This window comes from Mytilus trossulus, chromosome 10 (assembly GCF_036588685.1).
Source record: "Mytilus trossulus isolate FHL-02 chromosome 10, PNRI_Mtr1.1.1.hap1, whole genome shotgun sequence".
Taxonomy (NCBI): Eukaryota; Metazoa; Mollusca; class Bivalvia; order Mytilida; family Mytilidae; genus Mytilus; species Mytilus trossulus.
The window spans coordinates 1,238,010-1,254,082 of NC_086382.1; the positions used below are offsets into that span (position 1 = coordinate 1,238,010).

Below are 16,073 nucleotides of genomic sequence, written 5' to 3' on the forward strand. Positions count from 1 at the left end.
AATCATTTGCCATCAAGAGAGGTCCAATAACAAGTTCATCTTATTTAACTATATTGTGACAAAATCTTTTCCTTTCTAGTACAATGCGTGTACTTTTGGTCAAATGGGAAAATCATTTCCCGACTTGAGAGGTCCAAGAATAAGTTTATATGTCACTAAACTTTGTTGTGACGAATTTTTTAAATTTTATTAGAAATCTAAACACAATGTATTTCTTTTCGTCAAATGTGAAATTCATTTGCCATCATGAGAGGTCCAAAAATATTTAGTTCATCTTACTGAACTATATTGTGACAAAATCTTTTCCTTTCTAGCACAATGCGTGTATTTTTGGTAGAATTGAAAAAATGTTATTGTCATGAGTGGTCCTATAACAAGTTCATGTTAATAAACTATACTTGTGACAAAATATTTTCTTTTATATTAGAAATCTAAAACAAGGTTTCTTTTCGTCAAATATGAAAATCATTTGCCGTCATGAGAGCTCCAATAACAAGTCCAACTTTATTTGTGACGAAATCTTTTCTTTTCTAACACAATGCATGTCTTTTCAGTAGAATGAGAAAGTTATTTATTGTCGGGAGAGGTTCATTAACCAGTCGTATATTTCTTGATTGAGCTAGAATTACGTATATATTCGCTCCTGACGTAAAAGAAAATATCCTATCATACCCTTCATTACACTTGTAATAACATTCAGAAATTTGATCTCCGCTAACACGAATAGGACACAAAAGCCTTTTATTTGAATACAAAATAAACTAGTATTGAATTTAATAGATGAAATGTCAAAGGTCATGTTTTTGTTAAACAGCCTTGAGTAAGGTAAGATATAGTGGGTGGTCACGCTTGAATGAATGTCACAGGGTGATCTATAAAAAATTTCTGTCGCAGTCATAATGAATTGAAATATTGCCAGCTCGCTTTGGGGACAATTTGGAAAAGTGTCATTAAAGCCATAACATATTTGCTTTCCTTCTAAATGGAAAATTAAAGTCAAATGAGTAAATAGTTTGTGTGAAATAAAGTTCAATTTCAAAAGTACAAATATGAACAAAACAGTTATGGACAATTATGTCATAAAACAAAACTGACTAAATGACAACAATTGCCAAATTGGGGAATGAATACCTCCACAATCCCCAAGTCCCTGAATTGAGGAGACCGCATGCTCTTTTCTTATTTTTTTGTTTCTTTGGGTTGTTATACTTTCTTATTGCACATAAACCAAAGATCTTCTTTCATTTCCAGGGTTCTATAAATAATTTTTTGCTACAAAATCAAGAGATATATAGAGATGCCAAATTTGCAAAGTAAATTAGTTCAGTGGCCGATTATTAGCTTTGCTAATATTGTGTTACATACATATCAAGGTTAAATGTAAATATATAAATATACGCTCAGATAATGTAATTCATTGCTTATAAGTGGATTAAATTGTAAAAATAAACTATTCTCATTTCTATAATCTGATTATTTTAAAGGTTACTCATGTTTCAATACCGAATTGACTAATTTAGTTTAATAATATTTTCATTTTGTCTAACAGTAGTAAATGAATTTGTGATTTGACGTCACTGTAACATATTTTACATATGTAATTGAATAAGGTAATTGTTTTGTTCAAGGTTGTTATTTCCCCTGGGAGTATAAGTTGAATGAATCCTGTAAATACTTAAATTTTGAATTACAGTCATGTCTGGCTCTATTAGAAATATAGTAATATTGTACCATGTTTGCAATTTTTACAGCAATTTTGCAAGAGGTTGAAACAGTTATTTTTTCCCCATTTCATGTTTCGCCATTTTGTACTTTTTTTGTTTTTGTATTGAAGACATACATTTTATTTTTTTTATTTTTTTTAATTCATGCAGTTTTACAGTCTTTCAGTAAATTAATGGTTTCTATAAGAAAATAGTTCTGTATTTAACTTTGAGATGAAGAACTGCAATGAAAGTTTGTAAAAATTTAAATTCGTGGATTGTGATATCCCTTCTGTATATAAATAAGAAGATGTGGTATGATTGCCAATGAGACAGTTACCCACCAAAGATCAAATGCTGCAAGTGCTAAATTAAGGCCTTTAACAAAACCTGTACCTATACTTACTTATAGTTACTTATAGTTTTCCAGTACAGGATCCCTCAAGGTTCCTCTTCACTGGACTTGTAATTTAATGTTTTTCTTATACTGTTTTGTCTGTGACTTCAGGATATTTCTGCTCTGTAGTCATTATAGTGTATCTCTTCAGCTGACCAATATTTGTCTAGTCGGTTTTTGAAGGAATTTATGGATGGTGACTTTTTATCTGGTAAACCTAAGAAAGCTTTAAAAGGCCAAAGGAGCAACGTCATTCAAGTTTGCAGGAAGTGCAGGGTTAAGCTATAGGCATGTTTGAACCAGATATTGAATGTGTATTGCATATTTATATTGACTCCAAATGATATTTGACAGACATAAATAGCTAATAAATGTGAAGAAAATGTGCATGTCGTGCAGATACAGAAATTTGATGTATTGTGAATCACTGAATGTTTTGTGCACCAAAAAAAGAAACAATGATTTCTTATTAATTTTATCTATATTCATGAATATTATAATGGACATTACATATGAGCATATTATAAACATAGGCATATTTAGAGGATTGTCAGGGGGGCATCCCACTCTGTATCTAAGGTGGTTTTTTTAACCAAGTCAGGAGCCTGTAATTCAGTGGTTGTCGTTTGTTTATGTGTTACATATTTGTTTTTCGTTCATATTCTTACATAAATAAGGCCGTTAGTTTTCTCCTTTGAATTGTTTTACATTGTCTTATCATGCCTTTTATAGCTGACTATGCGGTATGGGCTTTGCTCATTGTTGAAGGTTGTACAGTGACCTATAGTTGTTAATGTCTGTGTTATTTTGGTCTTTTGTGGATAGTTGTCTCATTGGCAATCATACCACATCTTCTTTTTTATATATTCAGGGTCAGGGCCCATTCATCAAACTGCTTAAAATTGAAAATTATAGTGGCACCCAGTTTAAAAAAATTCTGGGTCACTGACATATAATATGCCAATGAAAGGGAAATAATTTGCAACTTATTTAGCCTTAAGTTAATTAAGGGACACATAAGTTTTTCAGGGGAAAACAGCTATTGCATATATATAAAATCATGATAACCATAATTTATTCATGAGACAAGACTTTTTGTAGAATTTGTGGGTATAGGTTAACCACAAATTTGAATTTTCAAGGAAGTACATATTTTCAATATGTGCTTGTTTATTTATATGTATATATATATGTCTACTTTGAAAACCACAAAATCCAAATTTATTCCTCAAGCCAGGACAATTTATACGAGATCACAAAAACAAATGAATTCACAGTACAGCTCTCAATTGGACAACAGGGCTCTCAGTCATAAAACTCTACTCAGTACTCTGAGTACAAAATAAGTGCTCGAAACACAAAATCCAGTATTTTGATTGGTTGATTCTCGAGTCTGAGTACAACAATAATGCTCGAAAGTTTTATGACCTCAAGGCCTGGAGACCTTAGTGGTACATGGCAAGGTCTGTAGACCTAAGTGGTACATGGCAAGGCCTGGAGACCTAAGTGGTACATGGCAAGGTCTGGAGACCTAAGTGGTACATGGCAAGGTCTGTAGACCTAAGTGGTACATGGCAAGGCCTGGAGACCTTAGTGGTACATGGCAAGGTCTGGAGACCTTAGTGGTATATGGCAAGGCCTGGAGACCTAAGTGGTACATGGCAAGGTCTGTAGACCTAAGTGGTACATGGCAAGGCCTGGAGACCTAAGTGGTACATGGCAAGGTCTGGAGACCTAAATGGTACATGGCAAGGTCTGTAGACCTAAGTGGTACATGGCAAGGCCTGGAGACCTAAGTGGTACATGGCAAGGTCTGGAGACCTAAGTGGTACATGGCAAGGTCTGGAGACCTTAGTGGTACATGGCAAGGTCTGTAGACCTAAGTGGTACATGGCAAGGCCTGGAGACCTAAGTGGTACATGGCAAGGTCTGGAGACCTAAGTGGTACATGGCAAGGTCTGGAGACCTTAGTGGTACATGGCAAGGTCTGGAGACCTTAGTGGTACATGGCAAGGTCTGGAGACCTAAGTGGTACATGGCAAGGTCTGGAGACCTAAGTGGTACATGGCAAGGACTGGAGACCTTAGTGGTACATGGCAAGGTCTGGAGACCTAAGTGGTACATGGCAAGGTCTGGAGACCTAAGTGGTACATGGCAAGGCCTGGAGACCTAAGTGGTACATGGCAAGGCCTGGAGACCTAAGTGGTACATGGCAAGGCCTGGAGACCTAAGTGGTACATGGCAAGGTCTGGAGACCTAAGTGGTACATGGCAAGGCCTGGAGACATAAGTGGTACATGGCAAGGCCTGGAGACCTTAGTGGTACATGGCAAGGCCTGGAGACCTAAGTGGTACATGGCAAGGTCTGGAGACCTAAGTGGTACATGGCAAGGACTGGAGACCTTAGTGGTACATGGCAAGGTCTGGAGACCTAAGTGGTACATGGCAAGGTCTGTAGACCTAAATGGTACATGGCAAGGTCTGGAGACCTAAGTGGTACATGGCAAGGTCTGGAGACCTAAGTGGTACATGGCAAGGTCTGGAGACCTAAGTGGTACATGGCAAGGTCTGGAGACCTTAGTGGTACATGGCAAGGACTGGAGACCTAAGTGGTACATGGCAAGGACTGGAGACCTTAGTGGTACATGGCAAGGTCTGGAGACCTAAGTGGTACATGGCAAGGCCTGGAGACCTAAGTGGTACATGGCAAGGCCTGGAGACCTTAGTGGTACATGGCAAGGTCTGGAGACCTTAGTGGTACATGGCAAGGTCTGTAGACCTAAGTGGTACATGGCAAGGTCTGGAGACCTAAGTGGTACATGGCAAGGCCTGGAGACATAAGTGGTACATGGCAAGGTCTGGAGACCTAAGTGGTACATGGCAAGGCCTGGAGACCTAAGTGGTACATGGCAAGGACTGGAGACCTTAGTGGTACATGGCAAGGTCTGGAGACCTAAGTGGTACATGGCAAGGACTGGAGACCTAAGTTGTACCATGTACCGAGAGATTCAAATTAAAAATACTTTTTTGTTGATAGTATATTTCTTTTGATGTTTCTCGTTACTAAGTATAATTGATCTAAAAAAAAACAATGAAAGTTCAACAAAATGTTTGCTCATAAATCACCATCAAAATTGTTCTTGTCTGAATCATAGCTGCATAGTGACAAAATTAAATATATAAAGTTTGAAATAGCAATCTTCTGTGTATGAATGATCACAGGCAGTAGACATTGTGTCAATAGTAATTAAATTTTGGCAATGGGAAGAAAATAATGTATATATAGTTAAGAAAGAGGTCTTTTTATATGGACATTATTTTTTTCCAATTGCCCATCTTTTAATTATTATATTTGACAGAACGTCTAGTGCCTGTGGAACAATTGTCAGGAATTTCGATTCCAATTAGTAACTATAATAACTATATGTACATGTAGGACAATCGATTGCAAAAATTTAGAATTTTAAAAAAAGTCTTGTTGATCAATTATTAATGCATTTTTTATATGTTTTTCAGTTGTTTTTTCTTTGACCTACAGGTAGTCCAAATAATTAAGACATCTTGAAAGGCTAGTATATTTTTTTTATTCTTTGACGCCTTACATCAATATATTTTTTTTTAACCTATAGGTACATCAAGATTTTAAAAGAGTCATTAATTGATTATTGAATGAAAGGAGTACATGTATCTTTGTCATTTCGATTTGATTTTCTGATAGATTGAGACCCAAATGTTGTATACTTTAACAGTATAAGGTAATGTTACTGATCTAAATCATATTCTATATTTACAGTGCTAGTGTTGGAAGGACAGGAACATTTATTGCCCTGGATCACATGATGAAGTTTATTAAAGATCATGATTTTAATTCTGTCATTTCGATTTGATTGTCTGATTATAGATTGATCCTTATCCAGTATAAAAACAAGGTGATGTAGTATGATTTTCAACAATAAGACAACTATACACTTAACTTTCTTAAGTTCAAATGACAAATTAAGGAAAGATATAAGCAATTAATAGGTCACTGAATGGCTTTCAATAACAAGAACTAGCCTTACTTAATATAGCCAATCTGTAGATAGAAGATGTGGTATACTGGATTAAGTAACAACTTTTCTTCAGAGACCAAATAACATATAAGTTAAGAAATATGGATCACTCTAGTGTACATCCTTCAACAATGAGCACAACCCAGTCCACACAGCTATTATTCTGACAGTGGCATTAAACACCAGCAATCAATCTATTTGGACAGATAAGGGAAAGACTTATAGTGGTTGTTGTTAGCTGCTGTATGTTTTTTTGTTTTTTATTTTGTATATACATGTATTTACATATATGATAAAGTTAGTTTTCTTGTTTAAATTGATTTACATTTGTCATTTTAGGCCCTTTTTTAGCTGACTATGTGGTATGGGATTTTGCTCGTTATTGAAGGATATACTGCAGTGACCTATAGTTTCAAACTTCTATGTCATTTTGTTCTCTGAGGTGGTCTCTGATTGTCTCATTAACATACCAAATCTTCTTGCTTATAGATTTACAACTAAAGGCAACGGTAGTAGAAAAAGTAGTACATTAGTTCCTCCTTAACACAAGTGACCTTATGCCGATTTATATACATGCAATTGTTCAATCTTGTCATAATTATGTTAATTCTGGTGATAAATAAATAAGATGATATAACTTTTGTGATTTTTAGTGACAGTTTTTCATCTTTTATGAAAGTGGTACATTTTAAACTTAGATTACATCTGAGCTAGGGTTGTAAAGTTTGAAGATAAATGCCTTAGTGCAGGAAGTAAGCTGTAAAATAGATGATTTTCACTAGGTATTGTGTGGATTCATTATTATTCGTTGTTTGTTTACCAATTTTCGTACATTTTTTTGGGGTACAGGTGAAACAAGAATTTAAATGTTCAACAAAGTTTTTATAAGGTATAATGTATGCAGACTATTGCAAAACTATAAAATCAATTATCCACAAAAACACAATTTTTTCAACAATCCACTATAAATTGATACCCATGAAATTGAAAGAATTTATAGTACCTTTTTTTTCTCTGAATAGCTTGAAAAAAGTATACTCCAACTTAGCCTTGATTAATGTTAAGAAAGGAGAATGGTGAAATATGGATAGAAATAATTTATGGCCAATAAAAAGATGATTTACTGTAAATTTTGAAATGTTTGTGATGGTTTTATTGTGATGGGATTTGTGTCCACTTTCTTTAAAAATAACATCTTTAGATTATGATTGTATTTTTCACTTATATCTAAAACTGAAAATGGCATTATGGGTCTCACATTTTTTTCCATTAATAAATAATTATTTGAAGAATGAATGCAGACAATTGTTTTTGACTTAACAGTATTAAAAAAAAGTCTGAAGACAAAAATTATGAATGTCAAATTAAAAATAAAAATATGAGTAAAAAAATTTGGTCAGTAAAATTTACAGAAGTTAATTAGAACTACTCTTTTGATTAGATAGTCTCCATTTGTGCAATCTTATTTTGGTCCATTTCCTTCTTTTTTTTGGAAGGGGGGTCGGGAGGAGGGCATTTTCCTCTTCTTTTTATTTCCTAATTTGTCTTTGTCTTTTATTTTCTGCTCCGTAAATCCCCCTGTCAATGAGAGGAAATAGAAACAATTTTCAAATTATGAAAAATGACAACAGAAATAGATTACTATATGGCAGATTCCATGTAAGAAATGAAAATGTCTGTCAAAATGAATAAATAAATAAAAATAATAATTGCTGTTATTTTAAAGATAATCTGTGAATGTCTTGATGAATAATGATGTTAAAAGAAATTATAAAAATAATTTTTGGATATGATTGTTTCTGTTTAAAGTAGAAATGATAAAAACAAGTTGAGAAAATGCAAAAAATTTGACAGAATTAACTCCCATTTTTTTACACAATGTGTATGTGTTGCAATGCTTTATGTTGACACTTGTATACTGGTATTTACTAGTGTAGTCTGGTTGTTCAAACATCCCTGTTCCCAAATCCGTTACTTTTTTTAGTCAAAGCATCTGTGATATATATTTTTTTTCACTTTCAAATATCTTGCTTTATAGCTCAGTGTCTGTCAATAAATCTTATGTGAGGAACATCGCTGTAAAAACTTTCAAAATCATTTTTGGTTCCAATATATGCCACTTAAAACTATAAATCATGCTGTGCATAAGAAAAAACACATGTTGATTCTTTCATTTAACTTTAATCAAGCAATAGTTTTAACTTAATGTTTCCTACATAAGATCTGTCAAATTTGTTTTCTTATGTCTGAAAAATTTGAATGTGCTAACAGTTAAATTTCTTTGATCTGAGGTGAAAACTTGTTGGATGTTAGGCTGCAGTATTTTCAAGGAGATTTAAAAATTACTTTCAACTAGGATTTGATTTCCAATGTCAGTCAAAAAAAACAAATATATATTGTCTGTCAAAAAATCTTATGTATGAAAAATCTTATGTCAGAATCATGTCTGTCAAAATCTTATGTCAGAAACTCAATTTGTCTGTCAAATCTTATGTCAAACAAAAAAAAGTCTGTCAAATCTTATGTATGAAAAATTAAAGTCTGTCAAATCTTATGTATGAAAAAATAAAGTCTGTCAAATCTTATGTCAGAAATAATAAAGTCTGTCAAATCTTATGTCAGAAAAAATAAAGTCTGTCAAATCTTATGTCAGAAATAATAAAGTCTGTCAAATCTTATGTCAGAAAAAATAAAGTCTGTCAAATCTTATGTCAGAATCCTAACATTTAAGGCTTCGTTTATTTAAAAAGAATGATGGTCATAATTTTTTTTGGGGTCAAATTGTCTTTATTTTTAATAGTAAAGCATGTATTCAAAAACAGAAGTTCATTGCTTATGATTTTTGCCTAACATGCTTATGGGAGTTGTTTAACTTTCTTATATGGAATCTGCCATATGCTGCTAGGGATTTTATAAATCAGTTTGAAATAATTGTACATGTTGTAACACATATAACAAACGAGTGGGTTAGGATTGTAAAATGCTGGAAGGAAACTTTACTCCGTAATTGCTCTGGATGTACTTTATAATCTTTGACAGATTATCTGACAAAAGGAAGGATTGTGGAATCTAAAATTATTGGAAAATTCAATGTCAGTTAAAAAATTTCTATGAAAATTGATGTTATTAATATTTTGTTCAAGGTCTTGTTTTTTATTTTACAGAAGAAAATCATAACCTGTTTCCTGATTAATTGAGGGAAGAGTTCGGTGAAATATAGAGGCAAGAATTCTGACACTAGTTAACAGAAGAAAGAACATGAATAACAGAAGCATGGTAATTTGTTTGATTATATATAATGCTCTTCATAAAAAAAATAAGACCAATATTCAAGTGGATTTTATTTAATACTTTGTGAAAAAATTAGAGCATAAATTTATCACCTTGTCCTTGTCTGCTTTAGGTCTTAAATAAATGCACAGGCACTTGTCTCAGAATTTTTTTTTCCAATATACACCTTAATGTATATAGGGGGAGGGAAATCTGAGACAAGTGCCTGTGGATAAATGCTTTCTGGATGAAATCTTGAGTCCCCTGGTTTAATTATAATGCAACTTAAATCAATGAAAGATACAGGGGCTCAGGGAGAAGTCTGTTGATTTTGGTATAAATATGTCAGTTTCAAGATTGCTGAAAATGGAGGATCACTATTTTAAGATTGCAAAAATAGAAGGAATAACTGTTTAGATTGCAAAAAAATAAGGATTAATAATTAAGTCAAAGTGATATGTTTTTTTTTAAACATAATGGTACTAAACTTGAAAAGATTACCAGAACTGTAAATTATGGATTCATATGCAGATCCTTGGGGCCTTACCCCCCCCCCCCCTTTTGTGACCACAAATGGAAGTTTATAACAACCTTGACTGGCAAATTATGTGGGAAACATTTGGTTGATTATATAGAGAATCACTGAAGCCGGCCTCCACTCCATCCCCCCTTTATGAAAAGTTCTGGATTTGCCACTGGGATTCATATTTTTAACATGTGACGATGATGTCAATTGAATATCATTACAGCCTCTTTTTCACAGTTTTTTCGGCAATCTACAGAATATTAAATATTAACTTGTCATAATTGATTTTTAATCTACCTATCCTCAGGAAAGTGGGATCAAATTTATCTTATTTACTAACATGTTTTAACCTACAGCAAAAGTTTTTTCCACAAATATGATTTTACGTGTGGCTGAACATTTTAATTTTGTAAATATTTACTTTTCCCACCAGTTAAAGGCAATGAAAGGTCAAAATCGTGATCGATGTGGGTGACACTTTTTCATCATTCTTGTTTACTGTTGAAATGAAATTATATATTATTATGTTTATTAAAAAGACTACCCCTTTAAAAAGTTCATGTATACCTTTCACTGATTTAAAGTTGATGTTAGCCTTGGATTATTAATTATATGTTTTAAATGTCAAAGTTAAACTTACGGTCATATTTAAAATCATTCACATTCTCCATTTCTGACTCTAGGCAAGCTGCCGCTAAAATATTTGTATCAAATTTTAATGTGTACAAACTCATTAACTGTTAAGTTGAAAAAGTAAGAACATTCTAAAATTGATGACCGATATAAAAATTTGCAATCCTGGTCCAACATCAATGTTAAAATATATACTGTAAACTAACTTCACATAATGTTGGAAAATCGGCTAGAAAATGATATTTGAATAATCTAAAAAATCAGACAGCATCCTCTTCCAATTCTTATTATTAATAAAATTGAGAAAGGAAATGGGGAATGTGTTTAAGGGAAAACAACCCGACCATTGACCAGACAACAGCTGAAGGCCACCAATGGGTCTTCAATGTAGCAACAACTCCCGTACCTGGAGGCGTCCTTCAGTTGGTCCCTTAAATATCTATTTTTAATTTATTTAGCACCATAGCAATTTAACAAGAATTTAGCAGTTTCCTTATGTATAACTTTTGCATGTCATATATAGTATTGCAGTAGAATTACCCAAATACACAGATAATTACAGTACACTAAGAACATGGGTACTGGTATGCTCAAAATTACACTCTTACTACTGACCATACAAACAAAAATAATATTGCATTTTTCACATGTGCATGCATAATTAAAGCATAGGCAAAAATGAGCACAAAAAAGAACAAAAACTTTTTGTTTAAAGAAACAAAACAAAAAAGGCTTAGAGAAAAGCACAAAAATGATAAGAGAAAGCACACACAAATTTAAGAGAAAAGCACAAAAAAGTTGGTAAAAGCACAAAAAAGTTAAGAGAAAAGCACAAAAAAGTTGGTAAAAGCACCAAAAAGTTAAGAGCAAAGCACAAATAGGTTAAGAAAAAAGCACAAAAAAGTTAAGAGAAAAGCACAAAAAGCTTAGAAAAAAGCAAACAAAGAGCATAGACAATAAGTAAAGATAAGTGAATTATAAGATTTATTATTAAAATTGATCTGCAGGCTTAATTTGGATTCAAAAGTTTATCCTGAGGACTGTAACATTGTAGGTTCTTCTTGTTCATATAGCTCTTTATTACACATGACATTCATATCCATATATTTTTCATTTGGGCTTTAAGCGTTCCTGATGAAGGTTAATCTAGAAAAGCACTGTACATTTTCATTTCGTGTAATGTCCTGTAAATGGATTATTTTCATTAAAAAATCAAATCAAAAAGTTGATTTATAAACATGGGCCTTAAAAGTGTTATTTTATCAGATGAATGATATTACGCGAAAGTTTAAAGAAAAAACAAATTATATTTTGATGTTGCAAATGGGTAGACAAATTATTTTTAAATGTCAATGCTACCTGGAAAACGTCACTACCCGCCATAACAAAGATTTCAATCTATTGTGAAGTAATCACGATACTGAAATTTCTACGTCACGTCATTTTGTGTCGTCTTTAATTGTACGTCAGTCAGGTATATCTAGTGCTTGTTTATTCACCTAGACATATAATACAATCATTTACAATATCATTTGTCGAAATTTGAAAAGAACACTGCACGTCAATTCGTAATTAAGCTTAGATATAGTCCTGGGAAATGTTTTTTTCACAGATTCATTCTATAATTAGAATAATTAGGTTGGCTTATAGTATAGAAAGCTTGCCAAACCAAGATTAATTGCTTTTCTTAAAAAGGTTGTTTTGAATGAGTTTCGGTCTTGTAATAGAAAATTAAATGCTAAATTTGGAACTTGTTAACAATTATCCTAAGGTTTATTTATTGTTAAATCATTGCAATTAATTGGCCTCCTTAAGGAATATATAGTTAATATCAAATGAAGTAACTGTTCTAATTATTTTTCGAGCCTTCCTACGGAGAAGATAAATATGTGTCAATAATAACATACACATTAAGTTTAAACCTGCTGATTTATTAAAAGACCACCTATATATACATACTGCAATGATGTAAAAAGAGATTATTTATTAAATTTGTACCTGAATAATCTGAACAAAACCAAGTCCTAATAATCTTTTCTTTCATTCAAACCCCCTGCATTTTTATGCACCTGTCTTAAGTCTATCAGGAGCCGGTTAGTCCATGGTTGTTGCTTTTTGGTGTGGTTCATACATGGTTCTCATTTCTGTTTTTTTGGTATAGATTTACTGTTAGTTTTCCTGTTTGAATTGTTTTACACTAGTCTTTTTGGGGTTCTTTATATGTTGCTGTTTGGTGGGAGTTAAGGGTAAAGCCGTGTTGAAGGCTTTACTTTGACCTACATTTGTTAACTTTTTATACATTGTGACTTGAATAGAAAGTTGTCTAATTAGCACGTATACCACATCTTCTTTCTTATATTGAACAAAAAAAGGATAAAAGATGTTACTTAATTTTTATACCCCTGCATACTATAAACCAAAGTTTTGAATTGGGATAAATTGTTGCACACATTTGCAAAAGCTGGAAAAAACTAATAATGTTTTGTTCCAGTTTAATCTCTGTGAATAAACTATTCTTGTTTTCAAATGATATGATTTAACTGTAAGTTATTGCCCCCCTGGCGACACTATGTGGGGGACATAGAAAACCTATCTATCAGTCTGTATGGTCAATTAAGCTTCGGCTCATTTTCAATTCTTGTTGAATTATTTTCCAAAATAATTCAAGTATTAGCCTCTAAAAAACAAAAACTGTTCAGTGTTAACAGCAAAAATTATTGGAATGCAAGATTTATAATTATCCAATATTACAGAAACCATTGGCTGACCACTTATAAAACATAATGGAATGTGACGGTGCTTCCTAAGTTTGAGTTCTTACCTATGATATAGAATTTCATCAGGTGAGTAATTCTCTTAGGAGCCTCTTGTTTGATAAAGCTCTGTTAAAAGTTTATATAATTTTGGTAAAGCACGATTCAGTCCTTAATCTTTCCCTATATATAGTCTATGCAAGATGTTTGCACAAATCCTTCCTTCCTTGTTTTTTAACTGTCAGAAGCCGCATTCCCCATTTCCATTTTCAATTTTATGAAACAATAATGATTTTTTTTTTAGCCTTAGGACAGTCTAGAATTTAGTTTAATTTGGATATATATATTTGTACATTGTCAGCTGAGAGCATTAAGTTGCTGTGTAGGATGTTATTTTACATTTCTGTGGTAGAAGTTTAGAGTAATCATGTATACTGAGCGTTTGCCTTGAAAGTTCATATCAAATCCTGACAAAATAACAACAAAAATTGAATAATGTTGAAATAGAGGATTATGTATATTCATGTAAGATTAGAATTGAAAAAGCAAGTTTTAAATCTTATACTTTACAATTTAAATGAAACTTTGAGGGTATGTTGCATGATATCACAAGATTTCGACTTAAGAGTTGCCATATTCTCTATTTATAAGTTTCCATGCCACTTGAGGTCCATAGGACTAAGTTCTTAAACTGGACATGAGGGCAATGTTTAAGGTCATCAAAAAGTCACTTGAGGTCTAAGGTGTAATTAAACTGGACATGAGTTCATTCTTCTGGAGTCATAGAATAAAAGTCCCTGGAGGCATGTAAGACTTAAACTGTACTAAAACTGGACACGAGTTCATTCTTCTCTCAGAAGTCTTATAAAATCCCTGAAGGCATGTATTCGACTAAAGTGTCCCAAAATTGGACCAGAGAGCATTGCTCTCCAGTCATCAAAAAGTCACTTGATATATGAAAGACTAAAGTGTCTAAAAACTGGACCATAGGGCATTGTCCTCTAGTCCACAAGAACTTTGCAATGTCTGTCAGTGATGCAGACTTGGTATATATGATTGATCAAGAGACTGTAAACATTGCATGTTCTACAAGTAAACAAGCTGTTTTGTAATTTGTTCAAGTTTCCAGTCGTTTGATGTTTAATGTAACATCGCATGTTTCAGTATATTTGGTATTACTTGCGTAGGTGTGGGTCATGGTCTTAATCTTTTATGATTATTATAAAGGAGCGATTTCTAATACCAATATTTTGCTGATGAGGCGATAATTTTGAAAAAATATACATATATAAAGTTGTTTATGATTTATGTTTTTATTTAAATGTTTTAGGTGTATTGTTTGTTTTCATATAACCTACATTTGATTGAACCTAGTAGTCTATTTTTTGGACAAAATTTGAATTCTGAAATAAGTTTTTTATACCGTAGCAATAATCAAATAAAGAAATAGAATTATAATTTTGAAAAAAAAAGTAAAATTAAAGATTTCTAAATGAGGAATGCATAAAAAAGCACTTTTTAAAATAGCATTACAAAGCAGAAACTAAATGCAAGCAATTATATTCATATTCAAAGTTGAGCTTAAATTAAAAATTCATGTACAAAGTAAATTTATAATAAACTTTCATCAAAATTATCAGTCAACGTTAATTTTGAACTGCATGGTAAAAATTGTCCAATTCATCTGTTGTTTACTATTAAATTTTTTCATCCATCAAAGTATTAGAAATATAGGATGAAAGTCTATTCAATCCAAGCTAGGAACAGTATATCTAGTACATGTATAGTCAATATCTAGGTTCTTGATTCAAGTCTGCCATAGTCAAAGTTTTTTTAGATGGTTGTCACCAAAAAAATACATCAAAAACTTTGACCAAATAATCAGATAGTCAGACAACAGCTTAATAAGTTCTGCTGACTTGATGACGGTCTGGTGTTGATGGATTCAGTACACTTAAAGACAGATTTTTTTATTTTTTTTTATCATTGCATGGCAAGTGACGAGTGAGTCATGTTTGACTTTCAAAATTTGAGCCAATTTTTGTAAGATGGTCAAAAGTGTTGTGCCAGGATTTTGAATTTACTTCAGATACATTTAGATACAAGGCTTAAAAAAGTAAAAAGTAAAAAATACAATTTTTTAGAATAAATAATAATAATAATTGCCATTCAGGGCAGATAAAACATGTGCAACTATGAAAAACATTGGAAAAGGCTTGTTATTTTTTTTATTTAAGTGATGTATTTCACAAAAGGCAAGCAATCATTGAATTAAACCCACATACATGTACTTTAATTTTGCTTAAGCTTTAACTAAACCTGATTGTTTGCCAAACCACAAAACTACTTCAACTTATATCAAAATTGTCTGACATATTTGTAATTTAGGCGATAATAACTTGATAATACACCATTTGTCATCTAGAAATTGTTAATAATTGCTGGTCATTATTGATTGCTTCAGCAAGTACTAAAACGTATACGTAGTACTTGTATTTTTGCACTCCAAATTGTCAATTTTCTATTTTCCTATTTTTAAAAAGCAAGTAATAAAATGTAATACTTATATTTTAGCACTTCCAATTGTCAATTTTCTATTTTCCTATTTTAAAAGCAAGTATTAAAACTTGTATTTTTTTAACTTCCGTTGTTAATTTTTACTTAAGTTTCTTTATTTTTAAATATTAAGTAATAAAATGGAGTGTATGTGTTTATATATGTACTTCCGATTTGTCAATTT

General features: G+C 32.1%; 1 long non-coding RNA gene across 1 annotated transcript in view; it reads left to right on the top strand.

Annotated features, from left to right (window-relative positions):
• LOC134685986 (uncharacterized) overlaps positions 1 to 16,073 on the top strand; it is a 42,920-nt gene that overhangs the window by 13,327 nt on the left and 13,520 nt on the right. The window contains exon 4 of the long non-coding RNA XR_010101495.1: positions 9,316 to 9,427. This is a non-coding gene — a long non-coding RNA (uncharacterized LOC134685986). The remainder of the gene's footprint in view (positions 1 to 9,315; positions 9,428 to 16,073) is intronic.